The sequence below is a fragment of the Bombus affinis genome, chromosome 2 (genome assembly GCF_024516045.1).
Source record: "Bombus affinis isolate iyBomAffi1 chromosome 2, iyBomAffi1.2, whole genome shotgun sequence".
Lineage (NCBI taxonomy): Eukaryota > Metazoa > Arthropoda > Insecta > Hymenoptera > Apidae > Bombus > Bombus affinis.
In genome coordinates, this window is record NC_066345.1 from 3,349,425 (window position 1) to 3,366,625 (window position 17,201).

Consider the following 17,201-nt stretch of genomic DNA (forward strand, 5'->3'; position numbering starts at 1 on the left):
TATTTTGAGACATAATACAAATCTCATCGAGAAATGGTCTATTGACCAAATATCTGCATATGAAATACATTCTCGCCCATTGAAATAGACATTTTTGAAACGAACTAATGCTAAGTGTTCCAATTCTTAATCGGTAGCTAACTGTCAATGATCAAATAGTTCTTATCAGATCTAACAATTTACAAGAATCATAGTAATTGGTCTATTGACCAAATATCTGCATATGAAATACATTCTCGGCCATTGAAATAGACATTTTTGAAACGAACTAATGCTAAGTGTTCCAATACTTAATCGGTAGCTAACTGTCAATGATCAAATAGTTCTTATCAGATCTAACAATTTACAAGAATCATAGTAATTTAATGAGATTGCTAATAATTTAGTACAACTATAAATAAATAAATATTAAAATATGAAATTATTAGAATTATAAAGAAATACTCATTGCCGCAATTATTTGTAGATATGCAGACGAAAATCAGAGAAAACATTAAAAGACAAAAATAAATTTCGTTTTTATACCTTTAAACGCTCATCAAAAGATGTTGATAAAAAGAAATGCGCTTTATATCTGTGGTAGGATATCTGTGTGATTATAATATGTATGTACATACAGCGTATCCCCGAAATCATGATACAAGCGGTCGGGTGGCTATTCTAAATGCACATGTAAGTAGAAAAGAAAAAATAACATTCTTTCGTTTAAACGAAAGCCTTAAGGCCTTGGTTCTTCGAAGATCCGCCTACTGCACGTGTATTAGTTGTAAGTTTCAAGATATCCGACTTCTTTTTCTGCTCCTGTTTATATTTATAAACATAGATAATTTCACGTTTGCTTCCTACTGTATTACTGTTATCTTATTTCCGCGATGTCCGCACTGAGAATGGTTTCATAAATAGAGGTGAGAGTTTCTCTTTTTAAAAATCGTTTTATTAACGTAAAAATTATTTAAAATGTTGACCACGATGCTGCATATAGCTCTAATTATATTATTATCAGTACGAGCAGAAAAAGAGGTCGGATATCTCGAAACTTACAATTAATACACGGACACCTGACGCATCTTAAAACTCATTTTTCTCAAAAACGAAGCCTTAAAGAAAAATTATAATTTTTTTGTTTCAATTCATTTTTGTTTCAATCAATTAATTTCCTACGAATCGACCGCTTGTACCATGATTTCGAAGAATCCCTATATGTACATATAGTATAGAGCTAAATTAAACAGATAGAAAACATTTCTATTTAGTTTTATTTAATATAATAATATTTCTATTAACAGAAGCAATGATGGTAACCTAACGTTAATATGTAAACGTGCAAACATACAATAAAACATTATTTACTTAAAAATTCCATATATATTTATTTTTCCCCTTTATGTTGCTACATACACGTGTAAATGAGACGAATATTTAATTACTTGTTATCCATATGTAAGTAAAATGAATATTTATGAATTGGATAAATTTTAAAAGGACAAAAGAGATATTCGCATGCAATATTGTACATTCCATTCCGTTATGAACTTATAATGAAGTAGTTCTTGCTCAACGATATGTTTATTTTCACCATATTTCAACGCCTCGTCTCTTTCCTTTCAAGAAAATAGAAAATAGTTCTTTAATATGGAATAAACAAATTATGTAACCGACATTCAAGTCACGAAAAATTGATGTGTTGTTTCAACTTAAAAAATGAGGGAGAGCCTCTGTTTCTCTAGCAATTCTCCATCTGAAATTTGTTCCACCTGAATGATTAACCCTTCTAGTGTCGACCGAAAGAATTGTACCTGAACGGAGAATACCAAACCAATTTGATATAATTTGGCAAGGATTGAGAAAAAAAATCATAAAAAAAGTAAGAATGATATTTACAAAAATCAAAAAGGAACGTATTACCAAATAAAGGAAGAATAAATTAATGTCAGCTGTATTTCAATATTTGTTGAAAATCATAATAATAATACTTATTCAAAATCATTAGGAAAAATGGAAAAATCAGTTTTCTTTTATAAACAATATTTGCAAATAAGAAAAATCATCGTTTGGTCATAATTTGATGTAGAACAGTATAAACCATAAATAATGTATTCTCAATTATTTATAACAAAATCTCTAATATCAAAACACAAAACTAAATGATAATCCCATGATGCGCAGTAAGCGTCAGGAAGATTACTTCCTCCGAAACAAGAAATAACATTCTAATATTATTATAAGCATTTATAGCTATCGGGCTATTGAAAACGTGTAATATTTACTTATTATTATTCACACAAATAATTTACTCAGCATTGATGGTAACTATTGCATACACAGTATAATCCTAATATTGCACAAATTACAAACTGTATGTAATCTATGCACAGGTCCACCAAAAATTTTACTCTCGCCTTATCAAGGCAAGATTATTTTGTAAATCATAAGGGGATATTCTGTTTTAAATAGTGTTATCTAAAACTTGTGATTACGGTCTCAACCAAATCTCCGATGCCGAATTTTTGTCATATGACACCGGCGTATACACAATCTCGATATCAACCATTGCGAAATATAAAAAAAAGTTAAACCAATTAACAATTTTTTCAATTTGTGGAATATCTCCCACAGAGCTTCTGCAGAGATATTCAACCATTTACAGCGTTTTATAAATTTATTTTGAGATAAAGTTCTCTCGTAATGGGAATAGTAAGAATAAGACAATAAGAAAAAGTAAAATAGAATAATGCAATGATATATCGTTGTTCGGTACTAAAAGGATTAATCCAATCCATTTAATTAAAATAAAAAAAGAAAGAAAAGTAAGCCTTTTCGAAGAAAACATCTTACCACGCTTTATACTAGTAGCTCACCTTGCGTAGAATGAAATACCATAACTTTCTCTCAGTAGTATATGCATTAACTTACTAAGGTCGTTTTGAAACCCGTAATTTATCGGAAGTTGGATTTTCATTTGAAAATATAAAAATACAGCGGTTACCATTACGAATTCGATTAAAACCTAAATCTTTAAATTAACAATTGATAATACTCAGAGTATTATTGAACATAAATATTACTGTGTTTATATCGTTATTATTATATATTATATTATAAATTTCATTATTATATTTTTCGAAAATTTCGATATGAACTGTGGAAAGGATTGTATTACAGGCAAACGATTATAATATGAAAGAAGATGAAGTATTCTGCTTCGGAGCTTTAAAGCAATTTACAAATTATTAGAAAACTCAGAAATATACCGAAATCGGATCCATTTAGATCTAAAGTAACAAATTCTCGTCAGAGACACACTATTTTTTAAAAAACCGAAGAAACGAATTTTTCTTCAAAACCAAATAATTATTCATATCCATGTTATTAATCATGAATATTTATCAGTTAATGGAACATTTAAGTCATCAAAAATTGAAGAGGAAGTTACCATTTAAAAATGCTAAACTTACATAAACTTATCGTAGCGTTTTTTTTTTTTTTTTTTTAGACTTTCAAGTAGCTATAAATTATATTTACAATTTTTCTTCGTATTATTTTTGTAATTTATGAAAGGAATAGCAGGAATGCCTAACATCGAAAAATGAGCAAAGAAAACATCATTATTTGGACTGAAAGATACAATAAACGAATATAATGCAATAATTGAGTTTAATGAATGGATGAATAAACAAATTTGCGATGATAATTGCTGGTGAAAATTTCATATTTCAATAAAAATATTCCGATAAAAAATATTCAGTGAAATGTATAAGGTAGAAAAAAATATAAAGTAAAATGTAAAAGAATCATATAAATTGTTTCTAAAACATTGGAAATAATTTTTCATACTTTTTAAATATTATAATGCATAGTATAATATAAAATTAATATAATGCATACACATACGTGAAGTGCACATTTTCAAAAATCAAATTTCTTTCCTAATAGTTTGTTTTATGGAATAATCTGCTTCTTCAAATCGAATTTAATGATAGTTGTGTTGTAATGAAGATTTGTAAATTTAATATATTTATTTTTTCGTTTATTTTATATTTGACTCTTATAAGATGACATTAGTAATAATAATAATAATAACAGATTATTTTCCGAAACTGGTTTATAATTATTATGATGAACACTTTCAATTTTTCACAAATATATGATTAATTTCATTTAAAAAAAAAAGTTACACGTACACACAATAAAACATTACATATTATTTTGCATAACAAAAGTTTGCATTTTTTATGAATGTAAAATAATTAATTATAGTTAGATGCAATTCTTGCAATCACTAACATTTGTCATTATTCGCACACTAGAATTGCACAATAGAATTTCAATCACCATTATCACTATTATTACTTCAAGTATCAATGTTGCATAATTATTATATATCAAACATATAAAATAGAAATATCTTACTATCACTCTTAAAATTAACGACATAAAATATTTCTTTTCTTTTCGTGTAACTAAACTGAACAATAAAAAAAATGATAATTTCACAAGAAATACTGAACAGAATGTGAGATCGGGGTATATGGCAACATTGAAGTGAACATGAGTAATAATATCACAAACGGTTGTAATCTCAATCGTGACTTGACATAATTTTATTGTCAGTCGATAGCGTCATGATACCGGTGACGTTGAATGACTAAGTATTGATGTGTTTTTAATTAACGCATCTATTAGTGTATAAATAGAAGAAAAGTATAACAATGATGAATTTAGACACAGATATTTCTCCCTTTTACGATATGCACATACATATTTATAAGTGCATCAGTAAAAATAAGCTTTGAAGTTATTTCTGGAATTAACTGACAAGTGTATAAATTTGTTCATTTCCCCCAAATGTCATTCCTGCAAATAATACAATAGTGTTTTAATAATAATGTTATGATCGGATATGTTAGTTAATTTAAATCAGTTTACAACCGTTTTAAATCAGTTTAAATGAATGACCGTTCAAACCACGTTGATTGCACCATTACGCATAACGTAACAGATGAATCACATTGCGTTACATGAAAAATAAGATTATTACCATTTTTATTTTATTTCGCTAAGGAGAATATTTCATGGATTTGTCACAGAATTTCAGGAACAATGAAATCAAATAAAATCATTATGTTAGAGTATTTTTATTTAGTAATGTATTGTTATGTACAGTTTCGTATAGATATAGATACATACATATATATATACATTTCGTATGTGCATATATGATTTCATATATGATTCGTACAATATATATGTTTTCTTATATGGTCTTCTACAATAATATATGAATGCAAGAAAATTAATGTTCTCAGTAAGAAAGAAATTTCATGTGACTATTATCTCTTATAATATTTAACTATCCGAGCTGACGTTAAAATACATGAATAGTTCAAATTCTACTTCTATTTTTTATTTTATATTTGCCAATTTATATAGTTAAACGTAATGCAATTATTATATTATTTTTATTGTATTTCTAAAAATCTTTTCGAACTTTCACAAAATCATTTGTATTTTTATACATTTCCAGATTCTTCAAATTTCCAAATATAAATAACGATCAATGTTAAAAAACTATAAATTCTCTTTTTCTCTTTGACTCACTTTTGCTTTCGATGCTGTATTTAATTAGAATTGATTAAATTAATACCAGTTAGTTACAGAAAAAGCTCCTAATAAAGCAAATTTAAACTGATGAAGTTGTATATAAGATATGTTATTATAATATAAATATGTTAAAATATCATATCAAAATATCAAAATATGTTAAAATATCATATCAATATAAGATAGTCCACTAGAAATTAGACCACCTAATTATCTATAGATAATTGAATATGATATATGTAACTCTATAAAACAATATTCAAACTATTAATTATTTATTTAATTATTAATAATTAGTTAAAGATATAAAATTATTCCGTGGAAAATAAATTTCAAAATAAGAAATATCTAGAATTGTAATATTTTATCAAAATGTATGATAACTTCTTTATAAACTCAGAAAGAAGGTCAACTTGATTATAAATACTTTATTTTTTAATTCGTTTAACTCTAAATATAGTAAGAAATCAAACAAATATTTCTCAATATTAAAGTAGCCAACTATCTATGTCGTAAAACAATGAAAATTAAACAATAATTATAATGAGATAATTCAATTAAGTTTCTTATCTTTGAAATTTAAAGCCAAAGCTATATTAAAGAGAGAAATATGAGAATAAATCCATTCGACGAACAGTTAGTATCATCAATTTCCCTTGAAAATATTAATTTGTAAATAAAAGGGCAATATAAGTAATTTAAAATATAGATCTACATAGATAGATATTAACTTGGATCATAAGGATAAATATACGTAATTGTATGGTAAATATCCGATCAGAATTAATGAAATCTTTACCGAGAAGCAGGAATGAATCTATATTTATCCAAATTCTCTGAATAAAATTATGACTTTCTTCCTATTTTAAATTCCTAGTAAACGTACATCTGACAACAGCAGATGGATATTACATTTCCATATTTTGTTTACACAGTTTTTACTAATACATGTCGTTACAAAACATGCGAATGTACGATTTTTTAATCTTCGTCAAAACACTATATTCTACCATTAATAACCCATAAATAATAAATAATGTGACGCAACATATACATGAAATATAATGTGAGAAAATAAAGTTAATAAAATCGTGATGAATCGTAACAGAGTGAGCGATACTTACGATATGTGAACAATATTTTTGTATGCCTATGATGATTAGTAAACTAGTGATGTTCATGCATTTTTACGAATTTATATTTTACGATTTATATTTTTACAAATACAATTAAAGGAATAAAAAACAGAAGCTTGCTTCACCTATTTAGTGCTATTCGTATAATGGATATTATATTTCTAATATCAAGTATATTTTTGCGCTTGTATATTTCCTAAAAGTATTGTACATGAAAATGCGCGTATTAGCGATTATACTAAATTGATAATTAAACTGATAATTAACTAACTGATAATTAAACATTAAAGCATACCTATGAGAATTGTTTAAATTGGTTATTTTTGTAACGATTCATTGCCTCATAAATATCTTTCATGTGATATAAAAATTGCGTCAGAAAAGCACGTGCTTAATTCACATTCGGTGAACCATACAATCAACGTAAACGACCGATATTATTATATTAAAAGAAAAAAAAGATACAAAGATAAAGATAAGTTTTTGCTAACGTTATTTATGAAATATCAGATTCATTTTTTACACGCTTCACGACGAGAATTTTAAGAGAAGAAATACTCGGTTTAGAAAGAAAAATGAATTTAGTAGTTACCTAAGTATGCATAATTATAATAACTTCATATAATTGTATATTTCTTTTTCTGCTAATTAATGTTAGTTTTACATTGAGTACACGAGTGAATTGAGATAAGTTACTAATCCGTATCCTTATCTCTGTTAATTCGTTCTTCAAGATAATCTTAACATTCTTTGATGATTAATCGAATGTTTAGAAATGTTCTTAAATGGAGAAAGAAATAAAAATGTGGACACGAGTAGATAACGAATTATCATTACGTACTTTGAAGCGATTACACAACATTTACCTATATACATAAATGTATATATTTCAAAACGTATATATAAGCATAGTCATAGATAAACACGTGAACTGTTTCTGTGGAAGAATTATCATAATTCTAGTAAAATAGTAAAGTCCTAAAATGAGTTGCTAATCTATAGATTAAAAATTTTAACCCTACAGTAATTTTTATTTTTCAATATCTCGACATTGCTTTCGTTATAACTGGAAAAGGAGTTTTAACATTTAAAAACTGCGAGACATCTTTAATATTATTTCTTATTTTTCTCAAATTTAAAAGATTTTCTAGTAGAAAAATACGATTTGGTCGTAAATGACCTAAGGAACAAATGAATTCTCAGATTTAAAAGATTTTCTAGTAGAAAAATACGATTTGGTCGTAAATGACCTAAGGAACAAATAAATTAACTTCAGTTTTAAACTCCTTCGCAATTATTTAAATCTTAAGTAATCATTTCAGTATCATTCCTTTGTCGATTAAACCTTTTTATTTTAGTCAAAGATAACAATTAATACACCCATTTTGATTCCTTTATCTTGAACTAGTGTATGCTTTTGTAATTTTTCACGTTGATATGTAACTTGAAGTTGGAGAATAATTTTAACTTCTCTTTCTCCTGGTTATCAATATTGCAACACTGAATTGCAGATAACTACCTTGTTAAATATTTTTCCAAAATAAATTATCGTTATAAAAATAATAAGTATACTTTCATTTAGCGCCATTACAATTCAGATTGCAATTAATTTCCCTGGTAACAAGTATGTGCTACCTTATAATTAGTGTTTTTACAAATTTGTTTATCCCAAAATTGTTATGTAAACTTTTCAAAGTAGAATCAGCTACTGAATCATACACGTTATCTTGCAATATACATTATTTCGTTTCGTATTTTAAATGACATGTTTCCAATCAGAGTAAGTAACTATATACAAATTTTGAATTGTATCAAGTGTGAGAAATGAATACTTCCTTAGTAGAACAAAAAAACAACAAAAGAAAGTAAACGAATAATTACCTTCGTAGTTTCTAAAATTAGTAATTTACGTCAAAATGAATGGTATCCGGTTTGATGTAATAACACTAAACCTACCGACACTTCGTATATACCTATTCCTACCGTGTGCGGTCAAAATGACCGGTGATTAAAGAAGTAATAGTTTTTATGATTTAACTTAGATAATGATTAATTTATAACTAAATGTATATAAAATGATGAAATTTCATAAAATTTCGTGTAAATTTATTTTTGTTTAATTTCAAATATAGACTTAAATAGAATTACATTTTATTTATATAGAGATATATCTTATTCAACTTTGCTGCATTTTTACAAGTTATCTTATTATCAAATGTACATTTACCGCATAAATATTTCCCGCATCTTAAACAAATTTTCGTAATTTTGTAACCTTTACTTGAATACTAATTTTTTACTTGACAATTTTTGTGTAGTACTTGTTGATAGTTTTATTACATAGTTTCTTTCCCGCGATACTTTATATAAAAGTAATGTATGCACTAGGTTTATAACATTTTTAAATTTGTGAATTCTCTGTAAATTGGCCCCATACTGTAGATACCATTGCAAATTTATTGGTTCGTAAACGTTGGCTTCTTTCGCTCATCTTATCAAATCGTATAAACTCATAATTTCAGCAAAATCATTCCTCCTCATTGTTTTTGAAACAAATGCAGATCTCCAAATTTTATTCTACAAATATTAGACATCTAAATTTTGTGCTTGATATGCACCGCGGGCATATAACAGAGCAATAAATACATCTAGTTTTGTTATATCTAACTCCCTCGTAATCCCCAATACTCTAAATGCTTCTTCTGCCGTACATTTTATTATATGATTCCTTATAGCAGGTTTGAGACTTACATCTATTTCTTTCCAAACTGTTCGCAGTCAACGGGAGTCGTAAATTCCCGTTACGATTGTAATAATCGACACCACGAATAGATCGATCCCCTTATTTCGGTTAGGATAATAGGGGTGGTTGTCGTAGTATAACACTGCGATTAACAGGGTTATAAAATTTATATTTCTCACAACTTGTACACAGATGGGTTACAAATCACAGTTTGTTCCAACAACTTTGTAATGAAGATAGTTACGCTGGTGTAGATGTATGAGTTAAGTAAGTGACTGATCTAAGAGTATAAACCCGGTCAAAGTTGCCTTGCGGACAGCGAATTCAAGGGATTATTTGCGGGGGACACGTAAGTTTCCTGGAAGCCTTTCATAGTGAGTAGTTGGAGTCGGTAGAGAGGGACAAATTGACGAGATACTTTTGAAAACAGTCATTTTTGTATTTTTTAATGATTTTGGTTAACTTCCTGGTTGCGTTGTTTAGTTTGCGTTTGTCGTCCGATGTTCTATGGGTCTGCCACACTCTTCTTAGTCTTCGTTTTTCTATGATTTTGTTTAATATGTAATGGGGATATTCGTGTTTGCTGATAGAAGTCTTAGTAGGTGTGGAGGAGCGGATAGCGTTTATTATGCTCGTGTTTAAGTATCCTGTGGCTGTTTCAATATCTTCCTTTGTTTTTAGTGAAATTGAGGCAGAGGTTGAGTGATTAAAGACTCCTCTAAAGAGCTGCCAGTTGGTGAGTTGGTTGTGAATAACGCCATTAGGTGAGTTCTCGTTTATTGCTGAACTGACTGTTGCTATTACGGAGGAATGGTCAAAAGAGAGTTCAGCCAAGGAATTGATTTGGACATATCTAGGCGAGATATTTTTGGTTATAAAGAAATCGAGTAAATCGGGGATTTTATTAGTGTCAGTGGGCCAGTATGTGGGTTCATATGTGGTAAGGTAGTTGAGATTGTTGGTGGTTATGCTTTTCAAGAGGTTTTTGCCTCTTGCTGTGACAAGTCTGCTGCCCCATTGGGTATGTTTAGCGTTATAGTCTCCTCCAGCTATGAATCTATTGCCTAGGGCGTCAAAGAAGCTGTCGAAGTTCTCTTTAGCAATCGAGTGTCTGAAAGGGCAGTATACTGCTGAGGTGGTGATTGTACCATGGCAGTCTTCTATTGCTACGCTTGTGGCTTGAAGGTAGTCTTTCTGGAATAATGGGAGCTCGTAGTGCTTAATGCTGGATTTGATGATGATTCCGGTGCCGCCGTGTGCCTTTCCACTGGGGTGTTGGGTATGGTAGAAGTTGTAGCCGTGTATTTTGAGGTAGTTTTTGTCGTTGAAATGGGTTTCAGATATGAGCATTACGTCGATTTGCTATTGTTTTAAGAAGAGTTCTAGTTCAAATTTGTGCTGAGCTAGTTGGTGTTCCACAGAGCTATACGCATTGGTTTTATTTTGCTTTTGTGCGTATTAATTTATCCATGAAGAGTGTAAGTAGTGACAGCAAGTTGTTAATTTGCTTCTGTTTGCTTCTCGATTAGTTTTTCGAGTCTGGTGAAGTTGTCTGTGTTTTGTGGGGTGAGAACACTATTTTCTGAGTGTCCACTGTGGGTTTTCAAATTGTTTATGTTTCCTTGTGCTGCCTGGGCATAGGAGATTGATGGTGTGGAGAATTTTTGGGGTCTAGGTTCTTGTTTGGTTATCTCCTTGGGTCTGAGTTTAGGGTACTTATTATTGTGTAGTGTTTTATAGGCTAAGCATCCTTTGTAGTTCGCAGGATGCTCTCCTTGACAGTGGATGCACTTCGCGGGAGTTTCTGGGGATTTAGTGCATTGGTCAGTGGGGTGACTACCTGCACATTTTATGCACCGGAAATTATGGTTGCAGTATTTCTGCGTGTGGCCATACCTTTGGCACCTTTTGCATTGTACTATCTCTTTCTTTACAAGAGGTGGTTCGATCTTAACTATAGAGTTCATCAGCCGGTTACGTTGTAGATTTCTTTGTTATTTTTTTTTTATTTTATATCTATAAAAAATAGCGATAGTTGGTTTTTTGTGATTCTATGTCTTATGTTGCTGATGTTAGTTACTTCGTGGCCGTGCTTTAACAGTTCGAACTTTAGTTCGTCTAGATCGGCTGAGTGGTGGATGTTGCGTAGCACCACACGAAATGGTCTTTCTTGCTTGAGCTGGTAAGTGCGGAAGTTGGCATTCAGGGTTTTTAACAACTTTGTTAATTTTCTATAGGCGTCTGGGTTGGTCGGCAGGATTTTTACACGGTTGTTGCTGATTTTCAATTTATATTCCTCCTTGCTGATTTCCTTTTCGATTGTCTTTGTCATTGATTGAATGTCAATGACATCGTCAATGAAGATTGGCGGGGGAGGGGGAGTTTTTTGGGTATGTTGTGTATTTACCGCTTCGGTTGTGTCCATAGCGTCATCTGTTGCCTCCAGTATCGCGAACCTGTTGTGGGTAGTTACTTGGCTAGCTGGTAGGTTGGTTTGTCTCTTACTCACATTAATCTTGATAGCTTCCAGCTTGCGTTTTCTCGTATGCGGGTCGTTTGCAAAGAGGGGTGTATTGCCCCTTTGCCACGGAGGAGGAAGAACGGCGTTGTTGTGACTGAACTCCGTAGAGCCCGTTTGGGATGATTGGGCCATTATCGATCTAGTTAATTAAATATTAAAAAACTAGTCAATATTAAAAAACTAGTCGAGAGGCTGTGATTCGGATCAGAGCTTAGTAGCGTTGGATTTTTGACTAGCACGTTTGCGAACACTTGGCTAGGTTTGTTAGATTCGCTTTCGACAGATGGGCGTCACGGTCTGTTTTGTGAACTTCACAGGGCACTGGACACACGCCTACACGCTTCGGCACTCATCAGCAAACTGATTATTTTAAGAATAACGAAAATATTTTGTCGGACGGTCAAAATGACCGGTAGGCAAGGCAGAATATAAATTGTTCTCAGAAAATAAAAGAGCAAACTAAAATTAAATATAGAAAAGTATATTGTATGCATGTTTTAAGAAAAGTCAGAAATTATAAAGCGATATGATAAAGTTTAAATATGGTTAAATTTGTGTAGAAGTCGCGACAGCGGTCAATTTGACCGCGCCGGTAGGTTTAGTGTTAAATTCTCATAAGCAGTCAGATACCTGGGCATGACTCTGGACAGGAGATTAACATGGAAACAACACATCATAGACAAATCGAAGCAACTCAGGGACAAACTCAACAAATTTTATTGGCTCATTGGCCGTCGCTCCAACCTAGGCACGCAGAACAAAATTACGCTCTATAAGACCGTAATAAAACCTGTTTGGACCTACGGAATCCAACTATGGGGAACAGCAAGTAATTCCAACATTGAAATACACCAACGCTTCCAATCGAAAACGCTAAGATCCCTAATAAATGCACCCTAGTATGTTACCAACGAAACAATCCACCACGACCTCAAGATACCCACAGTCAAAGATGAAATATACAAGTCCCGAAGCAGATATAACGCAAGAGTCAACAACCACCACAACCCATTAGTCACCCAACTACTTGACACGACGGACCAGATCCGCAGACTAAAAAGGAAATACCCTTTAGATTAAATCCTTAGATCCTACTAGAACCAACAATATAAACTATTATAAACCATGTCATTGTATCACGCCAAATGAAGTTACTGAAAATTCTCAACGACAATTGATTGTAAATATTCTAATAAATAAAAAAAAAAAAAAAATCTCATAAGAGTGAAATGAAGTTCTTACGACCTCTTAACTTCGATCAGTCAAGTTGCAACTGTTTTTCTAGTATGCTTGTGATTTGTATGTTTATTTGAAGTATTTAGTATAAACGTAAGAGTAAGAAACGTAAGCGAAAGTGTGTTTAATATGCTTGTACTCGTAGACGTCTCACACGTGGTGCGTCTTGTGCGTACCTGATCAAGGATGCGTAGCGTAACGTTCCATTAGCGGTGGTCTATCTCATCTGGTATCGAAGTTGACACGTCACTTGCTGTTGAGTGGATCTGTCGAGTGCTTAAGATGCTAATTAACTTATCGGCGTGGTCCAAATTGCAAACTTTATAATGTGCAATCTGAAAAATTCCTATTTCTCAAAAAATAGTAGATGTGTCCGTATCGTAAACTGAGGATAATATTAAATCCTCAACAAAAGTAGCATATTAAAAATACGTTGAAAATATTATAGATATCAGGATTATAGTGAACTTTATTTATTATATAGATTTATTTATTGCGATTAAAACAGAGAACTATAACTATTTAATTAAAACTTAATGTAGTAATGTGATATAACTAAAGACAACTAAATTCTTAGTTCACGCTTAACTTACAACTTACAGCTTACAACTAATAATTCATAACTCATGAGTAACGATTGACTCACAACTACTCGCAGCTTCCTCGCAACTGCAAATAGTCGCAACTCAGTTGTAACTCCAATTACAACTATTGACTATTGACTATTGACTATTGACTATTTCTTATTGACTATTGACTATTGACTAGTAACTATTGACTAGTGACTATTGATTATTGGTTCTTGACTAGTGACTAGTGACCAGTGACTAGTGACTAATGACTAGTGACTAGTGACTAGTGACTAGTGACTAGTGACTAGTGACTAGTTACTTGGCATATCACCCACTAGTTAACATATGGCACATCAGGATTTCCCATCCTTCCAGGCTTGTCAGCACTTTTATTGTTTTCTATTTATAGTTCATCGAAATTTCCCCAACGGTTTTCCTCAATACTACAATATTAGTAAATATTCTCTCAGATATGTTAATTGTAACAGCTTCAATAAAAATTATGTCTAAACGATCTAATAAAACCAAATAAATGAATTATACAAAAAATACGATTACCTAAGTCAACTTATTTAATTAAGAATATAACTTATCTGTAATATTTACAACAGCTGTGAAACTTTTTGACAAAATTTTCCTAATATAATTAAAATAAACAAGATCGTAAAAACAAAAAATTCAAAAAGATTCCAATAACACAACTGTTTTATAGCGCTTATTTAAAATGAAACGAAATTTTAATTACAAGGCATTTTTATAAATTGCAAAATTGAAATGTTTGAGGATGTGGTTGAGCATTTCTCTTGTGCTTTACGAAATAAAATTTTGATCCCTAGAATAGGATATTAGAGATGAAACTTAGATGAAAATTTCGCCTCGCTATAAAGTAAACAATTATAATAAAGTATTGCAAATATAAGCGATAAATGAAGAACCGTTTTCATAGGAGAAAGTTACAACACAGGTTTTAAGTTTCAAAAATGATTTGAATTAATTACAGCTTTAATCGTAAAATAGGAGAGATAATTGCAAAAAGAATGCTTACTCACAATTTACGCGTATCTCGCATTCAGCTGTGTCAGTGACATTGTATCAGGCTGCTCTACGATTTGGAACGTGTTCTCGGTTCTCGCTTCTTTTTGACTAAAAAGAATCATTGCGCACGCACAGAATAAAATTACACGCACGTTCCTTACCTAAAGAAAAATCACAAATGAAAAACATTTACTCATTGTAGTTACATATGCGTACATATTGAATCACAATAGAAACACATAGAATTCAAATAAAAAGAAGTTGAATTAAATAAACATATGCTACTTAATGAATTATATCTATTGGGTGAAGTAACTGTATTACAAACGTAAATTACGCTGAAAATGTTATATATATTTGTAAATAGTATATTTTTTAATAGAACGCTGTTTATTGCTTTACATTGATAGTTTAATTTGCATAAAATTAAGAAAACATCCAGTCAATTCATAATTACTAAGTTAGTACTAGATATGTACAACTTTTTGAAAAAATTATGACCATGGAAATTATAGATATCTTTAATCACTCTAAATTTTAATAGAGAGTTTAGTATAATGAATTAATAAAAACTTGATAGGTATCCGATACTTGATCAGTAGTAATTATATATATGTATATATATATATAATATATGTATATATTTTATATATTTTATATATTTATATATATATATTTTTTTATATATATTTTCATATATTTTATATTGTAATAGATTTTATCCTAAAGATATGAAGATGGATGTAAAAACGTGATGTGTAGAAACTGTTTTGGTTGCAAAACATTTATTCATTTTAATATTGCGTTAATCCAACGAATGAATAGTAAAACCAAAGTCACACTGGGTATGTAAGTAGGTAGTATGTAATAATTATATATATAATACAATAACATAAAACTATAGTACATATTTTTTCCTTTTATTCTATCAAACGATAATCGATTCAGGTAGAAGGAACAAAAGTATCGTAGCTGAAAGCGATATATGTATGTAATGAGGAAGTCAATTAAAGCATTAAATGGCTATACCGATTGATCTAGCCGCACTCAGGGCCGTACGCACCCTGTGACCAGGGTTGCCAGAAAATTATTTACCGCTGTGCCGCGCCAACGTACCTACTTTAAAGAAAGAAGCAGTTCTAAGTTGATACGGTACGGCCCTGAACAAAGCTCGAGCTTCTTATCTCCCCTAACATGCCACAACTTACGTATATGTTCGGTCTTCAACTGCGTAAGCTTACGATCTCACTACATATATAGCTGCCAGCTTAATTGTTTTGAGAAAATAATCTACCACTATGAAATGACGCGTACCTAAATCCCAGATTATTTTATTCCAAGACCTAACTTGATCTTCAATTTAAAGAAGAATTATTTCGAATAATAAATCTTTTGAAACTCAATATACAAGAGCTGATAAAATAAGTTTTCCAAGCAATAATATATAAACGGTAGTAATATATAATATAATATAATATAATATAATATAATATAATGTAAATATATATTTAAGAAAATGATTAAATCTAATACCATAGAAAGGATCTAAATTATTATTATAAAACATTTATTCATTTATTAATGTAAAAGCAAAATCAAGTTCTTTTGAGAAGCAGAAGAAAATTTTATTTACATTTATTAAATTTTAATTAATTTTATAAACATAAACTAATTCGCTTTGGCTTTACGATACTTTTTAAACCGAAGATTAATTATATACAAGGCAATTTGATACAAAAGGAGATTCAGAATTACATAAAAGTGATATGATGTAATTATAACCTATAATACACAAAATTTATTTATCAATCTTTCCACGCTTGTATATTTTCAATATTAAATTATCTCAGACGCTATCTTACTATTGCTTTCTAAGAAAAACTCTCTTATGAGATTATTAAGTCAAGTTGATGAAATTATCGAAAAATTATAGAAATATACCTACATTGGAATACATGAAATACACTCGTCTTCATCTTCTATTGCACTTTATTGATAAGACAAGCTTCAAGAACGATCAACCAAGATACATGATTGGTCATTTTTCACGGATTGCTTCTTGTAAACTATTTTTTCCGTTTTTACCACCCGCCCTCCTTAATTATGCGCAAAGCTCTCGTTTTGTTGAAATGTGTATTAGCAGAATTAACAATATAGAATTTCTTATCGGCTTGTTATTTTATCCTACGGTTTCTTTGACGACTTGCACAATTAACCTATACACTTATATTCTGCGACATGTATTACCATGTGAATGCTTAAACCCCACTCGAGCATTTCCCAATCATGGAGGGAGATTCTACGATATATAAAACTCTAGCTGATACGTAACATCTACTCAGTATAAATTCTGTTCT

The 17,201-nt window shown here is 30.3% G+C and overlaps 1 long non-coding RNA gene across 4 annotated transcripts; it reads right to left on the minus strand.

Moving 5' to 3' along the window:
* Nucleotides 1–227: 227 nt before the first annotated feature.
* LOC126913836 (uncharacterized) lies at nt 228–17,195 on the minus strand. 4 transcript variants are annotated; one of them, XR_007709450.1, is made up of 4 exons: nt 16,790–17,195; nt 14,859–15,005; nt 4,411–4,854; nt 228–1,796 (listed from the first exon to the last, which is right to left on the minus strand). It is a non-coding gene; the product is annotated as an uncharacterized LOC126913836 (long non-coding RNA). The 4 variants fall into 4 exon arrangements; XR_007709448.1 differs by lacking the exon at nt 4,411–4,854 and having other exon boundaries at nt 234–1,796; XR_007709449.1 differs by lacking the exons at nt 228–1,796; nt 4,411–4,854 and adding an exon at nt 14,145–14,252.
* Between the last annotated feature and the right edge of the window lie 6 nt (nt 17,196–17,201).